The 13,826-nt window shown below is 38.9% G+C and overlaps 1 pseudogene across 3 annotated transcripts; it reads right to left on the bottom strand.

Moving 5' to 3' along the window:
- Window positions 1-113: 113 nt before the first annotated feature.
- LOC147336102 (UDP-glucuronosyltransferase 2C1 pseudogene) lies at window positions 114-12,106 on the bottom strand (annotated as a pseudogene). 3 transcript variants are annotated; one of them, XR_015127897.1, is made up of 2 exons: window positions 12,011-12,106; window positions 114-5,166 (listed from the first exon to the last, which is right to left on the bottom strand). The product of XR_015127897.1 is annotated as a UDP-glucuronosyltransferase 2C1 pseudogene, transcript variant X3 (transcript). The 3 variants fall into 3 exon arrangements; XR_015127886.1 differs by lacking the exon at window positions 12,011-12,106 and adding an exon at window positions 9,567-9,743; XR_015127875.1 differs by lacking the exon at window positions 12,011-12,106 and adding an exon at window positions 7,141-7,287.
- Between the last annotated feature and the right edge of the window lie 1,720 nt (window positions 12,107-13,826).

The raw sequence follows: 13,826 nt of genomic DNA, 5'->3' as shown, positions 1-13,826 counted from the left end.
TAGTCAAAACAGTAAGTGTGCGTAGGTTTGTGTATTCTGTGTAGGTTAGAGAGAGAAGGTTGAAACCACAGCAAAAAAGGTGCAGATAGACAAACCTACCAAACCAAACACAATACTGTGGTAAAATTTATTGCAGGGTAAAAGAAGAATAAGCTTCTTCCCCAACTGATTTAATTAATAATTTGTAGTCAGTAAATGTTTTACACTTTGGCTCCGAGGAACTTTTTTCATACAGTGCAGACCGAAAAAAAAGAGTACACAATTGAAATTGTTTGACTGAAGAATGGGCGTATTGAAACAATAGGTATTACTCGGTATTTTTACCACATGGGTTCAGAGGGAGGGGAGCCTAATCACTCACTTTTGTTTCTTTTAAATGTCACAAAACTTTGATTCATCAGATAACACAAGTTTGTTATTTATAAATTAGAAAGTACATAGGTTCTCCAGAGCTCCAAATAAAGATCTTCATATTTCTTTGTACATGACTGGCCATAAAGACAGATGGGAGCCATGTACTGTACAGATTGTAAGTCAGAAGCAGTCACTCTAAATAGTCCTCCATAAACCCTGGTAGGCTGTGTATTTCTGCCAATCAGAGCACTCAAAGTGCTTTTTGATACAATTTGTCACATTCACCTATTCACACACACACACACATGAACACACATAGTATGGTCTTGCTATCCTTGTGGGGACATCTCATTGACATAATGCTTTCCCTAGCTGCTTATCCTAACCCTAACCATCAAAAATGAATGCTTAACCCTAACCGTTACCCTAAACCTAACCATAACCCAATTGTAACCCTGACACTAAAACCACATTCTGAGTGTGAAAAATGCCTTCAACCCCATGGGGACCTGGATTTTGGTCCCCACAAGGGCTGTTGGTCCCCACCAGTATAGTAAATTTCAGATTTTGTTCCCCACCAAGATAGGAAGAACCAGAACACACACACACACACACACACACACACACATATTAATATTGTGTTTTAATCTTTGGTTTTCAGGTATTTTTATCACGTATACACTTACATGCCACTGCATGCATTAGGGGAGATTGTTTGCTCAGTAGCTTGCCTGAGAATACTTGGACATTAGGGCCGGAGAAGAGAAGCCACTGATCTTCCAACTAACAGAGTATCTCTGGGCAAGATACTTATACCAGGTTGCTCCTGATGTGGTGATCAGCATGTGAATGTCAGATAGATCACTTAGTCATTGTATGAATGTGTCTGAATGGGTGAATGATGCGCGTTGTATAAATTGGTTTAAGTGGTGAAGTAGAGTACAAAATAACTACCGTAACTGTCGGGCTATAAGCCGCTACTTTTTGCACAAGCTTTGAACCCTGCGGCTTTTAGTAAGGTGCGGCTTTTCTATGGATTGTCCATGATTTTTGTCATATCGTAAGACGATTTGTTTTATTTGTTCCGCTGTTGTACAGCTCTGTGGTGGCCATCTTGTTTTCCCAGTAAAGAGGAGGCCTGCCTCAATTGCAGCTCTTTTATAGGCCAGTCTGTATTAAGAAGGCGTGTCTTTAGAGTATTTAAAGGGAGCAGGAAATGGATTGGGAGTCATTTTGAGAAGTTGCTGTCTGTATGTGCATGATGTTGGCAAGAGACAATAAAACAATTACTTCAATTAAGATTGAGTGAAGTCTGATGTTTCCCTCACCGCTCCTCGCGGCATAACAATTGGTATAAGTACAGTAGAGGCCCATAAAGTGTTGCAGAACAGTTTAACAGCATATGTTGGAACATGTTCTCCTCTATCGAGCAGTGTCTCTACCTGACTTGGTCTGAGGGTATTTCCAAATTTAGAATCTCAAAGAAAAAACTCAACAGACATTGATACAGTTGTCTCACTGAAAAAAACAATACTACAAGTACTATACTACAATCTGATTACGTATAATATAAGTGTAGTATTTTGACTGTTAATATAAGTTGCTTACATTTGTCAACATGATGATGGCGTTATGATAGTGTAACTCATATTGAATCTGAAACCCTGCCTGTGTGTCTGCATTTGTCTGAGATGTGACTCAAAGAGAGAGTATGAATTTCACACCAACTGCTGCCACATGTAACGCTCTCACGTACACTGCAGTTTGCAGTCCTCTAAACTTCAGCCTAAAACTATGCAAAGAGCACAACTATGTCAAAAAGCTCCTTTTCACAAAAGCTTAAAGCTTGGAAAGAGTTCATCTTGTTTGCTTTCATTGTTTAACCCTTTAAGACCTACCATAGAACCAAGTCCACCAGAGCTTATCTTTATATTTTTACATGCTGTAGTGCCATTTTTGGGAGCATTTCAAGTTGCTATACATCAATACAACCGTTATAGCCCAAATTTTAATAATATCTATGCATTAAGTCCATAGAAACTACATAAATTGCAAAAAAAAAGTGCAATAAACTACAAAAAAATTGAAAATCTTTTTTTTTTTTTCACATATATTTCTAGTTAGAGAAATTTAAGAGGTTTATCCCTCAAAACTGTTAATACAGAAAAGTTGCAGAAAATAGTTTCCAACCACAGGAAATTGATTTTGAGTGTCTCCATAGTTTCATTTTTATATACTGCAGGAAAAACAAAAATAAATATTATAATGCAAATGTGCAAAAACAACAGCATGTGAATCAAAATAAACTATTACCAGCAGTGCAATTTGAGTTCTAAGCATCCCAGAAACTATTCAGAAAAGCATAAAGTCAAACATGACTTTTAAAAACACCAGTATAGGCTTATAAGGCCCTGAAGGTAAAAAAAAATAAAAAATACATTTTCCGCAAAAATGACGTCATTTCTGGTTTCGGCCAGGTAATGGCAGACATACAATAGTTCGCACTGACGTCTATTCCAGCGTGGGAAGTGTGGTGAACAGCTGATCGGATCGGCAAAGCGTGTTTCTGGAATATTATTTTTTTTGTTGCTGCAAGTGCTTTTTATGCAATTTTTGCAAAGCTATATGTGGAAGGAAACGGTGACCTAGGACAAGCTAATGGCATAACATGTAAGTACAACTCCTCCGGTTTATATGCAAAAAAATGATTGCGCTAGCTTACGTGGTTCCAGTTCAACAGGGATTCAAAAATAGTTACGCAAAACGGAGCGTTCCCGCTCCGACCGGTTTTAAAGGGTTAAACCCTCTGTTTATGAGGGGCAGCCAATCAGAATGAATTTGGCCTAAAGGGAGTGAAAGAAAGACAAGAGTCAAGTTAGTGAGTGGCACCCTTGAAAAATTTGCCAAATTTCCTCTGCTGGTCAATCAAGATGTATTGAGAAGTTTAGGTTTAGGGAGGTTTAGGTCCCCTTTAAGTTTTGAGGATATCTTTGGATATAAAAAGATATCCTATGATGTAAAGTAAAAGTATTCACCCTAAATGACAAATTTCCGTGGGGGTAATTCAAATCTTCGCTGTTCTAAACTGTTTGTAAATTTCTGGCAAATGCAGTTTTAGTCAAAGCAAAAATTTAAGGGAGAAATTATTGTAAAGACTAATCATGTGACACTGACTCTGTCAAGCTAAACGTTGCAAAGACTGCATCATGTTTGGCTCATTTACTCTGGTTTCATTTTTCTCTTTGACCTCCGGCAGCAGAGGAGCCTACAGACAAAGACCACAGCCCAGATGAAAATTCCAGTTATGGCTATGGTTAAAGCAGCCACATCCAGACAGAAGTAGGAATACCAAGGCAGATGAAAACCTGCTGACTGTAGGTGAGGTGCTCCTTTGTTCCTGATGACATATTCAATCCAAAAGATGGCAGTGTCCATTGGAGTCATTGGTTTGTCACGGTGTAGCTGGGACAGATGCTGCATGTTAGTGTGGAAAGAGGGATTCTCAAGAACATCCTTGAGAGCGCCCAGGAAGTCTTCTTTGGTCAGTGAGTAGGCCTCCAAAACCCGAGCTGCACCACGCACCTTCAGCCGGAGTAAGTTGTCAAACTGGTCAAAGAGGAGGGGGAGGCCCACAACAGGAACACTGTGGTAGATGGCTTCATACAAGCCATTGGTGCCTCCATGGGCCACAAAGGCACGAGTCTTGGGGTGTCCCAGGAGGTCGCTCTGAGGTAGCCACTCCAACAGCAGGGTGTTGTTTCCGAGAGATGAAGGTTTTTCACCCACAAAACGCCAAATCACCTTGTGAGGGAGCTCAGCAAAAGCAGCAGCGATGGCCTCTGTGACCTTCCGAGGTAGGGCTGATATAAATGTCCCCAGAGACATGAAAACCACCCCGTGATCTCCGGAGCTTTGCATGAATGCTTCCAGCTTAGCGGGGAGTGGCTGGGCCTTTTTGCAGTGGAAGCCCCCTATATATACTACATTTGGTATTGTGGGCCGAGGGAACTCAAAGACAGAATCTGCCCTGAACAGCCAGATATCAGCTCTACGCTGTAAAGACAGCAAATCAGTACCTGGAGGGAAGTGTCGTTGGAGCAGGTCTGAGTAGGCAGGATTTATGATCAAGTGCTGTTCAATGACATTATAAAGATAATGCAGCATATTTTTGATTCTTTCCAGAAAGTCCATCTGATCATGGAGCTCACTTCCTGGCACAGGGACATATGAGATAGGAGAGGGAGCTATGGTGAAAAGACCTTCTCCAGTATTAATCCAGCGCACATTAAAAACTATAGGCAGCTCGAGGTAAGTTGCAAGAAGCATCCCTATTGTCATAGCAGGGTCAGTTAACATTAAATCAAACTTGGTATCCTGTAGCTTCTGAATAAATACTGTGTCTTCTATTATTGTAGCAACTGATCTGGCAAAGATCTTGTGAACCTGATCAAACAAGGGTGTGATCAAGTACTGTTGGCAGAGCGTGCGTATAAATGTAGGATAAGTGCGACATTCCATAACATCTTGTAACATTTTGCTGTAGTAGTTAATGTCTGTCTCATCCACAATCGTGCTTATATTAATAGAAGTATAAATGGAAGAGTTATTAGGGATGTACCAGCTCTTTGCAGAGCGCAGAACTGTGATGTTGTGGCCCCTGGAGTGTAACTGTTCAAGGATAAGTTTCATGTTTATCCAGTGGCTACCATCGACAGGGACTACCAGAATGTTGCTGCTGCTACATGGAGGGGGGCTGAGAAGCAGGAAGCAGAGCACTGTCACAAACAGAGGGATGGAAAGACCGGACATTTCCTGGAAGAAATAATAGAAACAAAGAATCAGACTTGTGACCTCAGTAACTTATAACCTTTTAGCATTCACTAAAAGGTTATTTATCCATCTGATAACCAGCAGACACCTGGATGAAGGAGAAGAAAAACAATAATATGTGACATATTTAAAGCACAACCACAGAACTCAGAGTTACCTCTCGTCTCCATACTGACTTGACCTGGCCTGTCTGTTTAAAAGGTACAGGAAAAAACTGAGTCACTGGTGAAGGACCTAAGATTCAGACTGGTTTTTGTTTGAACCCCACATTCAATAAGCAAATGTTCGTAAAGTAATTAGAAGCTGATTATCCGCTCAGTTTACCTATAGTGCAATATAATATAATTATATAATTACTCCAAGAGTCTATCCAGGTCCCAGTTAAGGTTCATGACTTACCAAGTCACTGGTGAAGCATCTAAGATTCAAAATGGGTTTTTTGTTGTTGTTTTTTAGCAATATGCTAAATAAGCATATGTTCAGAAACTAACTAGGGCCAATAATTGAAACTTTGTCATGTCCTTTAATAGGCTGTTCATGCTCAAAAGCCATCCAATGTGGCTGAATTAAAACAGTTTGGTAGAAATGGGTTTGCTACTTTAGCAATTTACCATTATTATGCCATTTTTGTTGCATCCAGGGTCCTCAGTTTAAAAAGAACTCTGCAGGAGACCCAGGTGGAAGCTTTAGAATCCTTTACTTTGGCAGAGTCACCATAGGCCAGTCATATTATTATAGTAATTCTGAAGCAACTCTTTTACTCTCAGGATTTTTATACTTAAGATAAATATTCTGTTCATCCCTGCACTCACGTAAGATACTTAGTCATATTTTGCCTATTACTCAGCTTTCTGACTTTCTCATGGATGAAGAAACAATAAACAGACATACATGTCCGTGACAGGCTCTGAAGCTACTCGTCATGTTACAGATCAGAGTTTCTGAGTTTGGGGCTGTTGGGATCTTTCCAAGACAAAAGAAAATATTGTATGTAAAAAAAAAAAAAAAAAGATAGATCAATGCAACTTTCTCCTCAGAAGTTGTTCCATTTTCCAACTTCGTCAGAAGTGGCTCATGTGAGCTTTTTGCTACACAAGTGTGCAGCGTAAAGGCACCTTTGATTTTTTTTTTCATGCAGATAATTGAGGAGCTTACTCTGTGTAAAACAAGTAACACATTATTAGTTACCTGTGATCAGTAATGCATTAGATTACAGCGGTACAGAAAAAGTTCCTGCAAGTAGTTTGAGATGTGTTACATCAAGGGATGGGAATCAAGACCAGGTTTGCAGTAGTCCAGTTCCTTGGAACTGTAAGCCTGCCTGTCTGCTGATCGGACATATTGGTCCCCCTTGTATTTTTGCTACAATCAGATTTCAGTTTGTGTACTTAGGAGGAAAGTAATGACAGAGTCTGCAGCATGGATATTACTTTTGTTTTTGCCCGTGTATTCTGTGTTCCTTTATAATCTGAATCATAGTTTAGTTTAGCATTTTGTACAACTCAGGCTTGTTAGAGTACAGCCAAAAAGCTGCCTTCCTGTGTTACGCCTCGCCTCTAGAGCTCTGAATTTTGAGTCCATTGCCTACCACACAGCAGCATCATGAAATCTTTTCAAATCCCATTCCTAGTTATTCCTGACACTAATGTCCATATAGCAAAATGAGTATTCAATCATATAAGACATTAATATTAAACAGTTTATTAAAGGCGCTATTAGGGGGCTATACAAATATATAGTCCCTCAGACTTCACTTTTCCAACAGTCTATAATCGGTGGCTGGAATTCTTCACACATCCACCCTCTAATCTTTAAACATATTTCAAATAGTTGCGTTCACCTTTGTGCATTACACTGTATAAAATCCCCACTGACAGTGACATGTAAAGCGCTAAAATAATACACAAATAAAGTTGTATTATGGCTGACATATTGTTAAATTATAATAGAACTTACCTATTTCTTCCAAAAGTTTGACTTCCAAAAACACGTTGTACCTTTTAAACAAACAGGCCAGGTCAATTCAGTATATAGCCGAGAGGTAACTCGGAGTTCTGTGGTTGTGCTTTAAATATGTCACATATTATCGTTTTTCTTCTCCTTCATCCAGGTGTCTGCTGGTTATCAGATGGAATTTTGTTTGGTTTAGTACAAAATTACCCCTCACCTTCTCTCCTGATTTGCTCAACATTATTAATCATTTTCTAGAGGACGGTTTAGTGACAGTCTTATCCATGTGAGAGCCCAATTCAACAGGTTTCTATTCTGATTCTCAAAGTCTACTGAGCAAAATTAACTTTTTGTACAAAACTCTAGTCACTTATGAGACAGGAGTTAGGTCAGTAGTAAGACATTTTTTTAACTGTCCTAATGGAATTGGGTTGCCATTTAATTAGTGCATTCTGAACTTACTGACCAGTCAAAACACTGGCAAAAAGCTTTGCTCTTCAAATTACACAGAGAGTTGGGGAAACCTGCAACAAACCTTATAAACAGTACATTTGCACTGAATGAATGTTTGAACCCCACATTCAATAACAACCACAGAACTCAGAGTTACCTCTCGTATCCATACTGACTTGACCTGGCCTGTCTGTTTAAAAGGTACAGGAAAAAACTGAGTCACTGGTGAAGGACCTAAGATTCAGACTGGTTTTTGTTTGAACCCCACATTCAATAAGCAAATGTTCGTAAAGTAATTAGAAGCTGATTATCCGCTCAGTTTACCTATAGTGCAATATAATATAATTATATAATTACTCCAAGAGTCTATCCAGGTCCCAGTTAAGGTTCATGACTTAGCCAAGTCACTGGTGAAGCATCTAAGATTCAAAATGGGTTTTTTGTTGTTGTTTTTTAGCAATATGCTAAATAAGCATATGTTCAGAAACTAACTAGGGCCAATAATTGAAACTTTGTCATGTCCTTTAATAGGCTGTTCATGCTCAAAAGCCATCCAATGTGGCTGAATTAAAACAGTTTGGTAGAAATGGGTTTGCTACTTTAGCAATTTACCATTATTATGCCATTTTTGTTGCATCCAGGGTCCTCAGTTTAAAAAGAACTCTGCAGGAGACCCAGGTGGAAGCTTTAGAATCCTTTACTTTGGCAGAGTCACCATAGGCCAGTAGAGGTCATATTATTATAGTAATTCTGAAGCAACTCTTTTACTCTCAGGATTTTTATACTTAAGATAAATATTCTGTTCATCCCTGCACTCACGTAAGATACTTAGTCATATTTTGCCTATTACTCAGCTTTCTGACTTTCTCATGGATGAAGAAACAATAAACAGACATACATGTCAGTGACAGGCTCTGAAGCTACTCGTCATGTTACAGATCAGAGTTTCTGAGTTTGGGGCTGTTGGGATCTTTCCAAGACAAAAGAAAATATTGTATGTAAAAAAAAAAAAAAAAAGATAGATCAATGCAACTTTCTCCTCAGAAGTTGTTCCATTTTCCAACTTCGTCAGAAGTGGCTCATGTGAGCTTTTTGCTACACAAGTGTGCAGCGTAAAGGCACCTTTGATTTTTTTTTTCATGCAGATAATTGAGGAGCTTACTCTGTGTAAAACAAGTAACACATTATTAGTTACCTGTGATCAGTAATGCATTAGATTACAGCGGTACAGAAAAAGTTCCTGCAAGTAGTTTGAGATGTGTTACATCAAGGGATGGGAATCAAGACCAGGTTTGCAGTAGTCCAGTTCCTTGGAACTGTAAGCCTGCCTGTCTGCTGATCGGACATATTGGTCCCCCTTGTATTTTTGCTACAATCAGATTTCAGTTTGTGTACTTAGGAGGAAAGTAATGACAGAGTCTGCAGCATGGATATTACTTTTGTTTTTGCCTGTGTATTCTGTGTTCCTTTATAATCTGAATCATAGTTTAGTTTAGCATTTTGTACAACTCAGGCTTGTTAGAGTACAGCCAAAAAGCTGCCTTCCTGTGTTACGCCTCGCCTCTAGAGCTCTGAATTTTGAGTCCATTGCCTACCACACAGCAGCATCATGAAATCTTTTCAAATCCCATTCCTAGTTATTCCTGACACTAATGTCCATATAGCAAAATGAGTATTCAATCATATAAGACATTAATATTAAACAGTTTATTAAAGGCGCTATTAGGGGGCTATACAAATATATAGTCCCTCAGACTTCACTTTTCCAACAGTCTATAATCGGTGGCTGGAATTCTTCACACATCCACCTCTTCACACATCCACCCTCTAATCTTTAAACATATTTCAAATAGTTGCGTTCACCTTTGTGCATTACACTGTATAAAATCCCCACTGACAGTGACATGTAAAGCGCTAAAATAATACACAAATAAAGTTGTATTATGGCTGACATATTGTTAAATTATAATAGAACTTACCTATTTCTTCCAAAAGTTTGACTTCCAAAAAGTGTTACTCAAACCGAGATACTGTGTGATATATTTTTTCCTGTACCTTTTAAACAGACAGGCCAGGTCAAGCCAGTATATAGCCGAGAGGTAACTCGGAGTTCTGTGGTTGTGCTTTAAATATGTCACATATTATCGTTTTTCTTCTCCTTCATCCAGGTGTCTGCTGGTTATCAGATGGAATTTTGTTTGGTTTAGTACAAAATTACCCCTCACCTTCTCTCCTGATTTGCTCAACATTATTAATCATTTTCTAGAGGACGGTTTAGTGACAGTCTTATCCATGTGAGAGCCCAATTCAACAGGTTTCTATTCTGATTCTCAAAGTCTACTGAGCAAAATTAACTTTTTGTACAAAACTCTAGTCACTTATGAGACAGGAGTTAGGTCAGTAGTAAGACATTTTTTTAACTGTCCTAATGGAATTGGGTTGCCATTTAATTAGTGCATTCTGAACTTACTGACCAGTCAAAACACTGGCAAAAAGCTTTGCTCTTCAAATTACACAGAGAGTTGGGGAAACCTGCAACAAACCTTATAAACAGTACATTTGCACTGAATGAATGTTTGAACCCCACATTCAATAACAACCACAGAACTCAGAGTTACCTCTCGTATCCATACTGACTTGACCTGGCCTGTCTGTTTAAAAGGTACAGGAAAAAACTGAGTCACTGGTGAAGGACCTAAGATTCAGACTGGTTTTTGTTTGAACCCCACATTCAATAAGCAAATGTTCGTAAAGTAATTAGAAGCTGATTATCCGCTCAGTTTACCTATAGTGCAATATAATATAATTATATAATTACTCCAAGAGTCTATCCAGGTCCCAGTTAAGGTTCATGACTTAGCCAAGTCACTGGTGAAGCATCTAAGATTCAAAATGGGTTTTTTGTTGTTGTTTTTTAGCAATATGCTAAATAAGCATATGTTCAGAAACTAACTAGGGCCAATAATTGAAACTTTGTCATGTCCTTTAATAGGCTGTTCATGCTCAAAAGCCATCCAATGTGGCTGAATTAAAACAGTTTGGTAGAAATGGGTTTGCTACTTTAGCAATTTACCATTATTATGCCATTTTTGTTGCATCCAGGGTCCTCAGTTTAAAAAGAACTCTGCAGGAGACCCAGGTGGAAGCTTTAGAATCCTTTACTTTGGCAGAGTCACCATAGGCCAGTAGAGGTCATATTATTATAGTAATTCTGAAGCAACTCTTTTACTCTCAGGATTTTTATACTTAAGATAAATATTCTGTTCATCCCTGCACTCACGTAAGATACTTAGTCATATTTTGCCTATTACTCAGCTTTCTGACTTTCTCATGGATGAAGAAACAATAAACAGACATACATGTCAGTGACAGGCTCTGAAGCTACTCGTCATGTTACAGATCAGAGTTTCTGAGTTTGGGGCTGTTGGGATCTTTCCAAGACAAAAGAAAATATTGTATGTAAAAAAAAAAAAAAAAGATAGATCAATGCAACTTTCTCCTCAGAAGTTGTTCCATTTTCCAACTTCGTCAGAAGTGGCTCATGTGAGCTTTTTGCTACACAAGTGTGCAGCGTAAAGGCACCTTTGATTTTTTTTTTCATGCAGATAATTGAGGAGCTTACTCTGTGTAAAACAAGTAACACATTATTAGTTACCTGTGATCAGTAATGCATTAGATTACAGCGGTACAGAAAAAGTTCCTGCAAGTAGTTTGAGATGTGTTACATCAAGGGATGGGAATCAAGACCAGGTTTGCAGTAGTCCAGTTCCTTGGAACTGTAAGCCTGCCTGTCTGCTGATCGGACATATTGGTCCCCCTTGTATTTTTGCTACAATCAGATTTCAGTTTGTGTACTTAGGAGGAAAGTAATGACAGAGTCTGCAGCATGGATATTACTTTTGTTTTTGCCCGTGTATTCTGTGTTCCTTTATAATCTGAATCATAGTTTAGTTTAGCATTTTGTACAACTCAGGCTTGTTAGAGTACAGCCAAAAAGCTGCCTTCCTGTGTTACGCCTCGCCTCTAGAGCTCTGAATTTTGAGTCCATTGCCTACCACACAGCAGCATCATGAAATCTTTTCAAATCCCATTCCTAGTTATTCCTGACACTAATGTCCATATAGCAAAATGAGTATTCAATCATATAAGACATTAATATTAAACAGTTTATTAAAGGCGCTATTAGGGGGCTATACAAATATATAGTCCCTCAGACTTCACTTTTCCAACAGTCTATAATCGGTGGCTGGAATTCTTCACACATCCACCCTCTAATCTTTAAACATATTTCAAATAGTTGCGTTCACCTTTGTGCATTACACTGTATAAAATCCCCACTGACAGTGACATGTAAAGCGCTAAAATAATACACAAATAAAGTTGTATTATGGCTGACATATTGTTAAATTATAATAGAACTTACCTATTTCTTCCAAAAGTTTGACTTCCAAAAACACGTTGTACCTTTTAAACAAACAGGCCGGGTCAATTCAGTATATAGCCGAGAGGTAACTCTGGTTATCAGATGGAATTTTGTTTGGTTTAGTACAAAATTACCCCTCACCTTCTCTCCTGATTTGCTCAACATTATTAATCATTTTCTAGAGGACGGTTTAGTGACAGTCTTATCCATGTGAGAGCCCAATTCAACAGGTTTCTATTCTGATTCTCAAAGTCTACTGAGCAAAATTAACTTTTTGTACAAAACTCTAGTCACTTATGAGACAGGAGTTAGGTCAGTAGTAAGACATTTTTTTAACTGTCCTAATGGAATTGGGTTGCCATTTAATTAGTGCATTCTGAACTTACTGACCAGTCAAAACACTGGCAAAAAGCTTTGCTCTTCAAATCACACAGAGAGTTGGGGAAACCTGCAACAAACCTTATAAACAGTACATTTGCACAATCACTGAATGAATGCTCAATGGTCAATGGTAACTTTATTGTCTCTAACGGGAAACTGATTTGCAGTATGTCCATACAGAAATATAAAAAACACAAACAAACAAACACATCACATACACACAAAAAAATAATATAAGCCCTGAGAAAATAACCTAAATTTTATCATCAAAAAAGTGCAATGTGCAATGGCAACAACACTTACGGTTTAGTGCTATTAACCATGATAATAGCAGTAGGGGCTTTAATCAATGTTTGTTTTTACAGTGCCATGACCGTATGATGAAACTCTATATAATGCAACTATAGACCAGTTTTTTTTTAAATTGTATTGACTTACCAAGTAAAACAAGGGTTATGATAAATAATTTACGTGATGCATTTTCCTGAATACTGTTAGGCAAGTAAACAGTTTTTAATGGTGAAAGAAAGAAAAAGAAAGAAATAAAGAAAAAAATCAAAAGTGGTCAAAAATGGCCAATTATATCCTGGAACCCAGAGGTTTTCAGTGCACTAACTGTCACGGTCTGGCTGTCAGACCGTGGGGATATGGGGGAACAGTGCACTTTATTTACAGTGAAGGCTGTAAACACAATAACTCCCCGTTGCACCCTTGAATCCCGTGTGTGTGTGCTCCCCGCTGTTGTGTTCTAGCACACCTTGTGCGTGCTGCTGTTCTGGTCCACTCTTCCACTTGGGGGGAAAACCACAAAAACAGCCATCAACACCAACTCTGGCGGGCATACACAAACTGCACCGTCGTACGCTGACACACACTAACTTGGGTAGACAACTCAATGATCCCGTGCCGGTGGGAGCTCCAACACTCTCCTAAGTAGCTCCCCCGACAAGCCCTGATCACCAACAGGTGTGTGGCAGGAACTTCACGTGTGGCCAGTCCTCCTGCAGGGCCACACCCATCAGGCCTGAATGTGGCTGTTCTCCATCCTCCAGCCACACATGTACACACCCACACCCTGCCTATACATATAATGAGTGGAACACAGACTAACAGAGCATTGTGCAGAAAGACACACACATCACCAAATAATAACGATAATAATAATAACAACAACAGTCAAAACTGCTCACGGACCCCCAGTCCTCCAGAGCTGGGTCCGTGACACTAACTTGTCATCATTAAGCAGCTTTTAAGCAGTCTGTGTCTTTTGTCCAATGTATGAGCTCTCAGAAACTGCCTTTCTTAGTACTTAATTGCAATTATTTCTATATTGGCTGAAAGATCAAGAAAGAAATATCAGTTCCTTAAAGTGAGATTGAATGGTAATTATGTGAGAAGCTCACATAGGCTCACATAAGCTCAATGGAGCTCCAGT

Source organism: Aulonocara sp. 'chitande type north' Nkhata Bay, linkage group LG3, assembly GCF_057382095.1.
Source record: "Aulonocara sp. 'chitande type north' Nkhata Bay isolate Kocher_YH1m ecotype deep benthic linkage group LG3, A_spYH_male_GT1.1, whole genome shotgun sequence".
Lineage (NCBI taxonomy): Eukaryota > Metazoa > Chordata > Actinopteri > Cichliformes > Cichlidae > Aulonocara > Aulonocara sp. 'chitande type north' Nkhata Bay.
The sequence above is the reverse complement of the archived record's forward strand: the minus strand, read 5'-3'. Positions and strand labels throughout refer to the sequence as shown.